Raw genomic sequence first — 15,721 nt, forward strand, 5'->3', positions numbered from 1 at the left:
ATTAGGTATGTGTCCAAGATGATAAAAATCACCCTTCACATCTGCCAATTCATGTCTCCTTGGAAAGTGAATGTAGCGGTCCTTGTAGGTCAACAATGCGGACAGGACATCATGTAGCACCATACTGAACTTAGCTTGAACTGAAAACACCACTGGGTTTGGGCTCCCAACAGTAAGGACAAGCCTCAATTTAACAAAGAACTATACACATGCCAATGCTGCTAGCTAATTCAAACTCTTTTAATCTCGAGCGACCAAATTGAAAATCCAACAATTTGAACCATAGACCACCTTTTCAGTCTGAAATTAATCTTTTCTTTTCTTTAAATTTTTAACGTATTCAAATTTAAGTTTAAATAATTCTTCATATCTTTAAATCTTTAGACGTTACATATCAATAAAAAATTCTTCAACTATTCGCCATGCTTTCCACTTTCACTTCCTCATCATACTACATTCACACTCACTCACAGCATTCACCCACAAAACTTTAGATTTCTTTTTTAGATTTTTCAGATACAAGCCATAGAACTCTATTTAACAGCATTTATGAGTCTGACAATTTTAACTTTGTAAAATCCTCTTATGGCCAATACAAAACTGGTCTACACGTTTCGAACTCCTTCCACTTTTGGAGTTTTCATCAGAACCAAGCTGGAAAACAAACGAAAAAGACTCTTACTATTACTCTAGATGCCAAACCTCTACCTTCAGCCTTATGTGACCTCATCATTAGAGCCTCTTACCTTAACTTGATCAAGCTATTCCACTCTATTTTTTGACCAACAAAGGCACCTGTATCAAAACAAAAGGCATCAATGGCAAATGTTCTCTTTCATCTATTCTAAAATATACTACAGTTTTGTTATTATCGGACGAACTTTCACTTGCATAAATGTCTCTTCACGACACCTTTCTTTCTTGTATCGTCCATTTTCTATGATTCTGCCTGCGAATATCAAAAGTCGTCGCTTAATATTCCATTGTCATATTTAAAAACTAGATGTGTTCGCCCCTATCAAGGTACTTACTTAAGCGATGGCTTTGCGTCACTCATTGTAAAAGGGATTGGTTTATACCCTTTGGAGGCAAGCCTGCAACATTAAACATGCTTGCGTTAGAGAGTTCTGAGAGACGTGGTCTGTCTATCGGTATTTCAACAAACATGCGAATCTGAGCTTACCTCCTTCTTTTAGATTGTATCTTCAATAAGGCCGGTGCGTGTTGTCATTATCGGTGTCCACGGGGTTTGTGCACATCCTAGTTGGTACGGCCGTACGTAATTATATCGTAGCGACGTCATTTCCATTCCCAAGGGATCATGGGACATGTAGTATTTGTATCGAGAGGATAAAAATATGTTATAGTCTTACTACTAACCCATCAATGTTCTTATTTCAATACATCCAAGCCATTCCTTTGCTCTACTGTCATTTTGGTTTTTTTTCCACATGTGGCTCTCTTTCATTTTCAATAAAACTTTATTAGGATGATCTCTATCACTTTGATCTGAATGTCATAGTTTATTAATTTTGTTGTACAGTCCTTGTTCGTGGTTTGTGTTCGACCTGCCACTTCATTACCTCTGTTTCCAGTGACTTTTTGATCACAATCTTACTCTCATTGTTTTACAGTCCTGGTTTGCTTTTTACCCTAATACCTCCACGTATGTCTTCTGGTAAAACAGAATCATTCGTTTAAAGAAAGACCACTTACGCTAGGACATTCAATTTGCTTCCGAAGTTGTTTTTTTCAATCGGTAGAATTCTGAGGACTTTAGTAATCAGTGTGAAATTGTCACCTGGCTGCAGTGATGTCATATTCCTACTTCCTGGTGTCAGCTTAATTTATAAATTTCTGACAAGCTCGTTAAGTCCATCTACTGCTGTATTGAACTTGACAATTAACATGGCTTCCCTTATAGATAATTTTTTCTCCATATCTCTGCCTCTGGTTTCTTGTTCTACTTTAGATATGATAGTCCATATCAAATCTTTTTCTGAATGGTTATTCAGCCTCCAATGGTTGACCAGCGGTGCAGTTTGAGCGTTCTTTTTAATTCTTGACTTATGTTGAGAAACTCTGAGTCTTACTTCATGATTTGTTTTGCCTATGTACAGCATATTGCACGGGGACCTTATTACATAAATTACATTCCGTGATTTACAATTTGTAAATGCCTCGTGTTTCCAATGTATGGTATTGTGTGTAAACGCTGATCCTTCTTCAGTAGTGGCACAACAAATACAAGTCCCACATTTGTGGTGTCCTTGTACTGGAGAAAAGCTTACATATGTTCTTACTGTTGCTTGTTTTGCTTGAGGCAGTGCTGCACGCACTATTTGGTTGGCAATGCTGCGATCTTCTTAAAGGCAAATAATGGTTTGTCATGTAATGTCTGATTACGATTTTTTACTAGGTGCCAATTTTGAGTTATCACTTTCTTCAGTAGATTAGAATTTTGACAGAACGTCATCACACACACTGTACAGGAATTTTATATAGCGCAAATCACCGAGCGGTTTCTAAGCGCTTGCTTAGGGAACCCGTCCTGGTATTCCCCTGTGAGATAACCCCGGCAGGGTATCCGCAAGGTGAAAGCCAGGCATCCCGCCGCGAGGGGCCGTTGTGGAGATTAAGCAAGCTATTGCCCAGAGTCGCAGAGTGTGAACCCGTGAATCGAGTAGGCACCGGAGCGAGAATTGTCGAGTCCATGGACATTTTAGGACTCAAGACCCCGCCGAGCCGGGAATTGAACCCTGGTCCCGGGCTGACCTCTGCTTCCAGGTCTGCCTCCTCTAACCAGTGAGCCACACTTCTCCACACCATTCTGTCCACTCCTGGTTTTGTTCTTTTTTCTAAGAGAACTTCTCTAGGAGTCCACCAGGCTCTTTGCATCGCCTTTTTTAGTAGTTTCTTTGGGTACCTACGGTCTTTCAGGTTCTCCAGCAGCTTTGTGGCTTGAAGAATGTATTCATCTTTAAAGTGACGATTTCTTCTTGATGGTCATACGGCAGGTTTTCTTTTAAATTCCTAGGATTATTACTCGAAAAATGTAATGCTTTGTTACAGTCCATTTGTTTTTTAAAAAGAGTTGGGACTAACCCTCCCTCTGCTGGATAAACTTCCACATCCAAGAACACCATTTTCTTTTTTGGGTGGTTTAAGCTGAACTTGATCTCTTGCGTACGGTTATTCAACCATTCATGGAATTGAAGAAGATTTTCCTCTTCACTAGTCCATACCATGAAACCGTTGTCTATGAAACGAGTCCAGTTGCCAATATATTTTGAAAAAGGATTATTATGGTAGAAGAATATTTCTTTGTATTTTGCCATGAAAAACACGGCCAGCTCCAGGGAGAATGGACACCCCATTATGACTCCCCTCACTTGATTGTAAATAACCACTAAAGCAGGAGTAGTTCTTGCGGAGCCCAAAACTGGCCAGTTCCATTATAAATTCAGTTGGTACTTGTGTTGGCCTTTCTCTACTTTCAAGGAACCAGGCAATAGCTTCTAGGCCTTCCTCCTGTGGGATCTGGGTATATAACGACACCACGTCTAGTGTAACCAGATGGTGTGAATTTTCGACAAAATCATTGTTGTTAATTTATTGATAAAATCAGTGGTGTCTCGTAAGAATGACTTGACCTGGGGCATAAATGGCTTAAGACATCCCACAGGCGATGGCCACCGTGTACTGAAACAAATGAAATGCAGGGCCGCCATCACCTTAAATGTTGGTGTCAAAGAAGTCGGGTAGGTCTTGTGAGGCCTCAGATAGGGCTCCCCCTGACCACATAGGTCTTGAAGGATAAGGCGATCCAGACAGAATTTCCTTATGATGTCCTCATCCTCCACTTTCGCCAGCACTGGGGACGGACAGTGTACATTTGGTCATCTCCTACATAATATGAAAGGGTACACATGTCAATTTAATTCCCTATGAGATGTGTCAAACATTTCACATCTTGACTGACACAGCTCAAACAATGCACTTGCAGTGACATTATTATCTCATGTAGCCGTACATGTGGTCAGTATGTACATACTGACTACTTCCAAAACAGAATCTATGTGAATGGTAAATGGTACACTCCTACATCTTGTGTCACCAGCCCTGGGAGTAGGTGACACAGCGCATGTTGGAAACAGCAACAATGCTGACTTCTACGTCGCTGCTGTACCTGCCACACCTTCTTGCTTAAGTTGCACAGAGCACAACTTTTCTACACAATGAGCACAACGTGTGTAAGCTGATCAACTGTCAAAATGAATACAGCAATGTACACAGTAAAATAGGCACATTGGGCCCGATTCAAAGAATGAACTTAAGACTCAATCCTAAACTTACTACTGTTTTGGTATTCACAGATTGCACTTACTACTTTTGGTATTCACAGAATGAACTTACTACTTTTGGCATTCACAGAATGCACTTACTACTTTTGGTATTCACAGAATGAACTTACTCATTTCCGTACTCACAGAAGTTAGGACTCCTAAATGCCTTCTGTGAATACCGAAAGTCTTAAAATTAGGTTTTTTCTCAATTTAGTAGTAGTAAAGTTAGGACTCCTAACTTTCGGACTCCTAAATGCCTTCTGTAAACACTGAAAGTCCTAAAATTACGATTTTTCTCAATTTAGTAGTAGGAAAGTTAGGACTACTAACTTTAGGACTCCTAAATGCCTTCTGTGAATACCAAAAGTCTTAAAATTAGGATTTTTCTCAATTTAGTAGTAGTAAAGTTAGGAGTTCTAACTTTGGCACTATACTGAACCTATGTCTCTGTCTCTTGCAGCATCTACTGAGGGCAGCGAAGGACAGGGAGCGACACCAGTGGGGAAGCTACTGGCATGACTGCTACGCATGAGTTCACTGACACTGAGGGGGCCAGCGCCCCGGAGGGGGGCAGGTGTGCCCTGGATGATTCACGCCCAGAAACACCAACCTCCACATCTTCAGACTCCTGCGGTGACTCCTCGATGTTGGCAGGCACTGGAAGTTCCAGATCTGCCTCTTCTTCTGCCACACCTCGTCCAGTGCTCACCCTCTCGGATGCTCCCACAAGTGCTGTCCATTCACATAACCCTAGGAAGGGTAGAGTCTCCTTCCCCCCAGGCACGCTGCCCCTGCTCCTGTCGCCCCTGCTGCCCTCAGTGTGGAGGCAGTAGACATTTTGCGCCAGCTGTATGTGGGTCAGACTGCTCTCCTGAATGCCTTCCATGATCATTCGGGAAGTTGGCACAGGTAATTGCATTCATGGAAGGCATTCATTCTGACATGGATGGCCTACACCGAACTGTCCAGTCTTTGTCCTCCACAATGGTGGCAACCATTCAGCAGTCACAAGCTCCCAGTCCAGCTCCTGGCACTTCAGCAACCCCCTCGCCCGTGGCACCACCTGATGAGAGTGCCCACACTCCGGAGCCCTCTGGCTCCAAGTCCTTCACATGCAGCACAGAACAGCAGCACTCTAAGTGTACCAGACCACAGACACCATCACCCCAACACAAAATGGGCACACATGAGCGCAAAACCAAAAGACCATCATTTCACACTCAGGGGCACTAGGCCAAGAAGCAGGGATCAACATCAAAGTCATCAAAATCACCACCATCCAAGGGCACTCCCATCCCCACACCTGCTCCCAAAGACCCACAAACACTTGCCCTGTCTGCTGTGAACCTGGTGCCTGCACCCAAATACATTTCAAAGGCAGATTCACCCAAAACGTCAACTCCCACCCACACTCCTATGAAGCAGGGTCAAGAGGGCAAAGTGGGGGGTTTAAATCAACAATAGGCAAGACCACCCCAAGTGTACCACCAAGTCCAGCTAATCTCCATGGAGAGAGCTACCTGCACCTGATACACCTTTGGTGGAGATTGAGGCTGCACCTCACTTCCCACTCCAGCCAAGACACTTTTCGGCTATCGGATCCCCCAGTTTAGACCCAGCCCTCATCATTCATCCTCAACCACTGTGCCTCCACGCAGCATGTCTCCACCTCCCCATGCCACCACTCCACCTGGTCCAAGCAGCCCTCAGGCTCCAACAGCCACGGCTGCATCTACCTCAGCCGGTTCTCTCTCTCCCAGGTACAGTTCTCCAACTGGCCCTGACAATCAGCCCCCTCTCAGTTCAACTTAAAGCCAAATATTTAAGCCAAATCAGCCTCCCCACACCATTTCTTCAACAGCGGTGCCTGGACTACCCATATGTAGCCCCTGAGCTGTGGTGATTCCCATGGCAGTGGACGGTGTTACCCATGTGCTGTGCAAATTCTCATGCACACATTTGCGGACCAGAAATATGGACTGGCCAATGGCCTTGCTGTTTGGTACTTTTGATTCCCATTTCCTGTGCAGTTTCTCATACACATGTGTGGACTAGAAATATGGACTGGCCAATGGCCTTGCAGCTTGGTACTTTTGATGCCCATTTCCTCTGCAGTGTCTCATGCACACATGTGCAGACTAGGAATTTGTACTGGCCAATGGCCCTGCTGTTTTGTACTATTGATGACTATTTCCTCTGTAGTTTCTCATGCACATATGTGCGGACTAGAAATATGAACTGGCCAATGACCTTGCTGTTTGGTACTTTTAATCAATCATTCAATCAGAACATTTGTAAAGTGCACTACTCACCCGTGGGGGCCTCAAGGCGTGGGGGAATGCTGCTGTTGATCGAATAGCCAGGTCTTGAGTAGTGTTCTGAAGGTTAGCAGGTCTTGGGTCTGCTGTAGGGGGATGGGGAGGGTGTTCCATGTCTTGGCGGCGAGGTGGGAGAACAATCTGCCGCTGGAGGTTGCTCTTCGGATCCGGGGGTTGGTGGCGAGGTAGAGGTCGGCGGAGCAGAGCTGGCGATTGGGGGTGTAGAAGGTGAGTCGTTTGTTGAGGTATGCTGGTCCTGTGTCGTCGAGTGACTTGTGTGCGTGGGTGAGGAGTTTGAAGGTGATCCTCTTGTTTACAGGGAGCCAGTGCAGGTCTCTCATGTGGGATGTGATGTGGCTGCGGTGAGGGATGTCGAGGACCGGGCGTGCAGAGGCATTCTGGATGCGTTGTAGTAGTTTCAGGAGTTTTGCCAAGACTCCTGCGTAGAGGGCGTTTCCGTAGTCCAACCTGCTGCTGACGAGGGCCTGGGTAACCATTCTTCTTGTTTTGGTGGGGATCCATCTGTAGATCTTGCGGAGCATGCAGAGGGTGTTGAAGCAGGAGGATGATATGGTGTTGACCTGCATTGTCATGGAGTTAGTAGAGTCGAGGATGAACCCCGGGTTCCATGCGTGGTCGGTGGGTGTTGGTGCTGTTCCCAGTGCGGTCGGCCACCAGGAGTTGTCCCAGGCCAAGGGGGTGGAGCCGAGGATGAGGACTTTTGTCTTGGCCGAGTTTAGCTTCAGGTGGCTGTTCTTCATTCATTTGGCGACGGCTTTCATTCCTTCATGGAGGTTGGTTTTGGTGGTGAGGGGGTCCTTGGTGAGGGATAGGATCAGCAGGGTGTCGTCGGCGTAGGAGATGATGTTGAGGTCATGTAGTCGGGCGACGTGGGCGAGCGGTGCCATGTAGATGTAGAACAATGTCGGGGTGAGGGATGAGCCCTGGGGTACACCGTAGATGATTTTGGTGGCTTCGGAGCAGAAAGGGGGAGGCGGACGCTCTGGGTTCTGTCGGAGAGGAAGGAGGTGGTCCAGTCCAGAGCCTTGTCTTGGATCCATGTGTTGTGGAGGCGTGTGCGTAGGGTGGGGTTGCAGACAGTGTCAAAGGCGGCTGATAGGTCCAGGAGGATGAGGGTCGTGGTTTTGCAATTGTCCAGCAGGGCCCTGATGTCGTCGGTGGCAGCGATGAGGGCAGTTTTGGTGCTGTGGTTGTTGCGGAACCCGGACTGGAATGGGCCCAGGATACTGTTCTCCTCGAGGTAGCGGGTCAGTTGTCTGTTGATGGTCTTCTCGATGACCTTCACTGGGAACGGGAGCAGGGAGAGGGGCCGGAAGTTCTTGAGGTCCCTAGGGTCAGCCTTGAGTTTTTTGAGTAAGGCATTGATCTCGGCATGCTTTCAGGTCTCCGAGTAGGTCGCTGTCTCGAAGGAGATGTTGATGGCTTTCCGGAGATGAGGTGCGATGGTGGTGCTGGCTTTGTTGAAGATGTGGTGTGGGCATTGGTCTGACGGATATCCGGAGTGGATGGTGTTCATGATTTTGATGGTGTCGTCATCGCTTATGTTGGTCCAGGAGAGCTGGGGATCTGTGCGGATGGTGGCCATGGGGACAGGGGTATCATTGGCTGTAGGGGGGTCATGACATTGAAGCTGTCATGGATGTCTGTGATCTTGCGATGGAAGAAGGTGGCAAGGGAGTCGCACAGGTCTTGCGAGGGTGGGATGTCGTTGGTGTTGGAGCTGGGGTTGGAAAGTTCCTTCATGATGTTGAAGAGCTCTTTGCTGTTGCGTGTGTTGCCGTCTAGGCGATCTTTGAAGGAGGCCCTTTTGGCGGATCTGATGAGGCGATGGTTTTGGCACATGGCGTTCTTGTGGGCTGTGTAGTTGTCCAGTGTTGGTTCACTGTGCCATTGTCTCTCTAGTTTTCTGCAAGTTTGCTTGGAGGCCTGTAGGTTCTCAATGAACCAGCTGCCTTTCTTGCTGGTGTGTCTGTTGGAGGGTTTCTTAATTGGGGCAAGGGTGCTGACGCAGTCGTCGATCCACTGTCTGAGGTTGCGGGCGGCAGGGTCGTGGTCGGTGGGGTCGGAGGGTGGGCTTTGGGCGAGGGTGGTTGTTAGCTGGTCTTCGGTGACTTTGCTCCAGCATCGGCGAGGGATCTGTTCCGTGCGGTGGTGTGTGTTGGGTTTCCGGAAGGTGAAGTGGATGCAGCGATGGTCGGTCCACTGGAGTTCAGTGGAGTGGCTGAAGGAGACGTGGGAGCTAGCGGAGAAGATGGGGTCAAGCTTGTGGCCAGCAGAGTGGATGGGTGTTGTGATGAGCTGTCTGAGTCCGAGGTTGGCAAGGTTGTCGATCAAGGGGGTGGAGTTGGTGTTGTTGTTGTTCCCGAAGTGGAAATCAAGGTCCCCGAGGAGGATGTAGTCTGTGGAGGAGAGGGTGTGTATACTGACAAAGCCGGCAATGGAGTCGCTGAACTGTGGCCGGGGTCCGGGGTCTGTAAACAAAGGTTCCTCTGAGGGTGGTGTTGGGGTTCATGTGGATCTGGAAGTGCAGGTTTTCAGCGGTGCAGAGGGTGTCGTCGGTGTTGGTCGCGACTCTGAGCGTGTTCTTGTGGACGATGGCGATTCTTCCTCATGTTTCGTTGGTGCGGTCCCTGCGGGTGATCTTGTAGCCGTCCGGGATGTCTATGTTGATGTCGGGTGCTGAGGAGGCGTTCATCCAGGTCTACGTCAGGAAGGCGATGCCTGGGGAGGTTGAGTCGTGTAGGTCCCAGAGTTCAACAGCGTATTTGCGGGCAGAGCGGGTGTTAAGAAGAATGTGCATCTGAGGTGGTTGCGTTCTTTCAGGGTGGGTGGCTTGGCGGATCGGATGCTGGTGAAGCTGCAGTTCCGTCAGGTCCGATGTTGAGTGCTTGGAGGGTGCTGGCATCGTAGTGGTGTCGGATGCCGTGGCGTTCGCGGGGGCCAGGGGTTCTGACGCTGGGCACAGTCCAGGCACTGACGGGCACAGATGGGCTTGCCTTAGGTGCGCCTTTGGCATGCCAGCGGCAGGGCCGTGCAGCGGCCGCCATAAGAAGGGGAGGTGGGAGGGAGGAGCAGCAGGGAGGAGGACGTAGACGAATGGGTGAGCGGGGAGTGGGGCCCAATTCCTCTGCAGGTTCTTGTGCACACATGTGCGGACTAGGAATTTGTACTGACCAATGGCCTTGCTGTTATGTAATTTGATGCCCATTTCCTCTACTGTTTCTCATGCACACATGTGCGCACTAGAAATATGGACTGGCCAATGGCCTTGCTGTTTGCTACCTTTGGTGGCCATTTGCTCTGCAGTTTCTCATGCACACATGTGTGGATTAGGAATTTGTACTGGCCAGTGGCCTTGCTGTTTTGTACTTTTGCTGCCCATTTCCTGTGCAGTTTGTCATGCATACATGTGCAAACTGGAAATTTGTACTGGCCAATAACCTTGATGTTTTCTACTTTTGATGCCTATCCGGATAATATGTAATAAAGCCTGTTACTCATGTTGTCTGCTTTGTCGCTGCCTTGCTAAATAAAAAGTTTAATGTATGGGTATATGTTCATTAGACACCTGCTCTGTATGCAACTTTCACATTTGCAATTACTTGATTACTTTTTCAGAGGTTACCAGAGGTGACAGGCACTTTTGTTCTTCTTGACTCGGAGGCTTGAGGGTAAAATGATAGTTGTTTGTGATGATCTACTCTTACCCTAATCATTCTATAGTCAGGTTTGCTAGATTGTACACATGTCATATTAGGATGCAGTACCTCAACAGAGGTGAATTCTATCCACATGATAATTTGTGGGCAGGACAGGGTTTGTCATATCTGTGGGATCTTTCTTGATGTGTGAACAGCAGTGTTGAAGTGTAGTTATCCTGTGTAGACCTGTCTTCATAGTCACATGGGTACATTTGAACGTGTGCACTTGAGTAGTCATTCAGTGTGATTGGCCTGTCATTGTCAGTAGTGTTGAAGTGTATGTACCCCTACAATGCCAACTGCACACATGTATGAGTGCCTGTTAGTTTACATTATCAGACATGTGCTTCAGATTGTGGGCACATGTAGGATTTGTAGATTGAGGACTGTGCAGTGTTCTTGCACTCCTGGTGTTGTGAGTATGCAGAGTGTCACTGCAAATTCTGTGTTGGGGTTTGTTGATCAGCCATGGGTCTTGTTTAAGTTTGTGTGTCACTGTGCTGACCTGCTCAGCCACACTGACAGTATTTGTGAGTTTTCTCATACATTGCTGTCGCTTGACACATTTTTGGGACAAGTATAGTATGTGATATGAAGACTCATACCATCACCAATAGGTGCTTCTGATGCCTACACATTGTGAGTTATTCCTCTATGTGTTTTTGCACTGTACACTTCTCACCTGTCCAATACTGATCTATATACCACAACAGTCTTATGTCTTCCACCCCATGCCTTGCCAGTGTGTGACCCTCCCCATCACTTCATATTGTGACACTATACTGTGGGAGGATGATCTGTGTATAGGACCAATGTGCCACTCAGGACAGTTGCACACTTTGTTATGTGGTATTTTCTTCTGTCATGATTGCAGTCATGGTTGCTCATGTGCAGTGCATATGTTTGAGCAGCACAGTCCTCCACTCATGTTGTATGCATCTGGGTTTTCCTGAGTTGGGCAGCTGTGGGTGATGGCTAAGCTGTATGTCTGTTTGCTGAGGTAGTGCTACCCTTCCTGTGGGTGATGTGATCTGTGTGCTGTGATGATTTGTGGTGTGGAAGTTCATGGTGGAGCAATCAGATATGTGTGATATTGGTTTTGTTGGTGTTCACACACTGCTTACTGTGCATGCACTGCTGTCACTGTATGTTGCCTTGCAATTGCCTGGTGTGCATCCCCCTAATATCCAGCTGAGTTGGCTATGTGATGAATTGGGATGTTCATATGTTGTGTTTTTGTTGTTGATGGATGCAGTGTTTGGCCTGTGTTGGCGCTTTCTACTGACAGGTGCATGTATGTGTGTGATGTTCTATTTGCATGATATTGTGTGAGGGTAGTTTGTGCATTATAATACATTTAGATGTGAGTCGAATTTGTAGTGTGCATTTCTTGTGTGAATGTCACATGCAGCAATGTGGATTCTTGTTCATAAGCTTCTTTTGAGTGCACATTTGTGATATGTCCTCCTATATTTTACCTGTCACTTGTCAGGATTGTGCATGTGCATGCTTGTGCTACAAATTGACACCATGCTCATTTGATAACTGGTGTGGTGTCTATGTCTGTGTTAGCTGATGTGTCCCATTGATCACAGCTAGTGTTCTTGATTGGCATTTGATATTGCAATTTTTGATTGGGTTGAGGTATGGTGCATTTTGCCTGAGTGAAAATGTTGTTTATTCCTGTTCTGTCTAGGGTCACATTGCCTATCCACTGTTTGCCTGCACAGGGCTGAGCTTGTTGGACTTCTTTGAATGTTGTTTGTGAGATTTGTATTTGGCTATTGGCTTTTGATCAGCATTGGTTCAGACATCCCTGAGTGGGATTCTGACATTTGTAGATACACACCAGGGTGTGTTGTTGGTTGTCAGGAATCTCACAGGACCTTATTTGCATCTTTATGTATGTTTCCACAGGTATTGAGTAATGCAGGAGTGAGATAGGAAGATGAGGGGTATGTGTGAAGGTCCTACTTGTGTTTGAAAGTCAGGGAGTGTGACAATGAGCCATGTGTGTTGTACTGGTGGCATACACATGTCAAGGTAGTTGATACAGATGTGGGGCTGGTCACTGGGGCTAGTCACTGTATGGGGCCGCTATGGCCCCCCAAATCCATTTCCACCATTCGTTTTGCTGGGGTTGTCTGCTGCAAAATAAACGGAGGAAAGGTATATCATAATCCCTATGGTGGTGCCTGCAAGGCACCACTACAATGTTGGACAATGTTTAAGTTCCGACAAGCGATTGGAAAAGGACCTCCTGGCGGAACCATGGCGGTCGGGCTTCAGGACTGCCATGCTTGACCAACGATTCCCCCCGTCATCATAATTTGGCGGGGAAAAACATCAGTACAATGGTGGAGGTCCTACCACAGACCTGCTGGCAGTGGCAGGCCTTTCACCGTCGTAATGACTTCCTTAACTAGGTTTATTATCCAGCACTATTCCTCAGTTTAGTTGGTTTTGGAGTTAGAATAGTATTTTATTACATTTATTATCCAGCACTTTCCCTGAGTTTAGTTGGATTTGGAGTTGGAATAGTTATTTGTTATGGCTTATTATCCAGCACTTTCCCTGAGTTTCTTTTAGTTTTGGAGTTAGAATAGTAATTGAATTTGGTTTATTATCCATCACTTTCCTTGAGTTTATTTAGTGGTGGAGTTGGAATAGTAATTGAATTTGGTTTATTATCCAGCACTTTCCCTGAGCTTTTTTGGTTGTGGAGTTGGAATAGTAATTTAATGTTTTTTTATTATTCAGCACTTTCCTTGAGTTTAGTTGGTTTTGAAGTTGGAATAGTAATTTAATTTGTTTTATAATCCAGCACTTTCCCAGAGTTTAGTTGGTTTTTGAGTTGGAATAGTAATTTTCTATGTTTTTTTATTTTGCATTTTTACTGAGTTTAGTTGGTTTGGGAGATAGGAATAGTACATTTTTATTGTTAATTAGTTATTTTATTTTTATAGTTTGCATGTACATTTAAATAAGAAAGGAGATGTGTGTTAGTTATTATTGTAAATATTTTTATTGGTTAATACATCTTTTTTTGTTTTACACTTTAGTTGTTATTATTTGGTTTTGTTATACATGTTTTTACAGTCTAAGAAACATGATTCAGGTATTTTGATGTTGTTCAAAATGTATCATAAATAACGTATATTATATTTTTAACATACATTTTTCTTGTAGAATTGGAAAATTAACAATATTTTTTACATACACATTTTTATACAAACATTTTTTTAAACTTTTTTGAAGAATAGTCATGTTATAGTAAAGTAAATATATTTTTAGTTTATTTATTATAAAAAGTAAACCTTTGTATTTATTTTTTAAACAATTTTTAAATACATTTGATATAATTGTATTTTTTATATAATTATATAATATATATTTTACATTAAATAGTAGGGGGGAGAGCGGGCAACCTTGCCGTGTCCCCCTAGAGATGGTAAAAGGGTCCGAGTGGTCTGCATTTACTAGCAAGCGCACAGCTGGGTTACGATATCGTAGGCCCACCGCTCGGCGGAACCCCGCACCCACGCCAAACTTGGCCAAAGCCTCCGACAGGTATACCCAATTTTAACCCTGTTGAAGGCCTTGGTTGCACCAACGTGAGGGCGGCCAGCGAACGGTTCTCAACCAGTGCCATATCCATTGCACCTATCAAGTCGTACGTTAGCTCATATAATTGTCGCCCCTTCACAAAACCTTTTTGGTGAAGATGGAGAACCGAGGGCGCAATTAGGGCCACCTTGATGCAAGGACTGTGGTAAAGATCTTATAGTCCACATTTAAAATAGATATTGGCCTGTAAGATCCACAGGCGTCCTTTGGTTTTCCCGGTTTCAGAATGAGGGTAATGGAAGCATTGTCCCACGATGCAGGGGGGAGCTGACCTTCGAGTAGGATTTGGTTAAATAACATAGCAAGAAAGGGGACTATTTCTATTTCCAGAGCTCTATAGATTTCATCCGGCAACCCTTCGGGTCCCGCCGCCTTCCCTTTCTTGCTTTTTTTAATGGCAGACCTTACCTCTTCCTCAGTAATAATGCTGTCCAAAAATTGAGACTGCTCAGAGGAAAGAGAAGGTAAATCAATATCCCTCAGCCAGCCCTCAATTGACTCCGGTAAGATCTCATTATCCTCCTTATAGATACCTTGAAAAAACTCTCTGAAGGCTCTCTTAATATCCTCATCTGATGAAAAGGTTTTTGTTATCCACCGTGATCGCAGCTATGTTATTGCGGACCTGATCTATTTTGGTCTTCCACGCCAATAATTTCCCCGCACCCTCACTATATTCAAAATGGGCTAACTTACTGGCCTCCCATCTTTGTTGGAGTCTGAGATTTAATACCAAGCCCAAACTACCTTTCAGAACCAACAATTGATTCCGGAGAGGATTTAAGACAGATTCAGAAGCCGTATGATTGGTGTCTATGTCCTGTTGGATTTGGAGTATGTTTGCTTCAGTTGAAGAAATTTCTTCCCTATGTTGCTTCCTACGGTCGGAGACTTTCCCCATAATAAGTCCTCTCAAAATGGCCTTAAACGAGTCCCAAATATTCCTAGTGGTCGCTGAGCCACTGTTAGATATCATAAAATTATTGGCCTCAGACTTAAGATCGGCAATGTCCTCTGGAAAGGAGAGAAGAGAACGGTCAAAAGACCAAGTAGTAGGAGGCCTCTTAGTGGGCCAAACCAATTCCATTACTACTGCCGAATTATCCGATAGATGTAAAGGAAGGTAGTTAATGGTTCTAACAGAGTCTACCAGTCTCAGGCTAATTAAGATAAAGTCTATCCTGGACTGGTGATGGTACTTATAATTCCGAAAGGAGACACCTTGTTGTTGCCCAGACCTCTCTCTCCAGATGTCAACATACCCATATTGCTTCATTGCGCTCGGTAGCAAGTACCTAGTCTTGGAAAGAACTCGAGAGCGGCTATTAACAGATTTATCCAACAGGGGATCCAATACAACATTAAAATCCCCAGCAAAAATAGTGGGCTCGGGAAAAGAAAGCAAGTGTGAAAAAATAGACTCCAAAATGGAAGGACCGTCCTGGTTCGGTCCATAATATCCCAGGCCTGTACTTTGCGAACCAGAACGTGATGGCCCATCTGCCACCTGGGTCCACCGCCTGTGATACCAGCCTAGCTTTGGCCCCTTTTTTAAAAATAACCGAAACCCCTCTAGTATTCGTTGTTTGAGTTGTCGAAACTGCAAAGTCGATCCACCTGTTTTTCGTAATGAGGGCAAGCATTTCAGTCTGAGTTAAATGGGTCTCCTGAAGTATAATGACCTGCACATCCAGGTCTTGCAGATTTT

This window comes from Lissotriton vulgaris, chromosome 11, assembly GCF_964263255.1.
Source record: "Lissotriton vulgaris chromosome 11, aLisVul1.2, whole genome shotgun sequence".
Lineage (NCBI taxonomy): Eukaryota > Metazoa > Chordata > Amphibia > Caudata > Salamandridae > Lissotriton > Lissotriton vulgaris.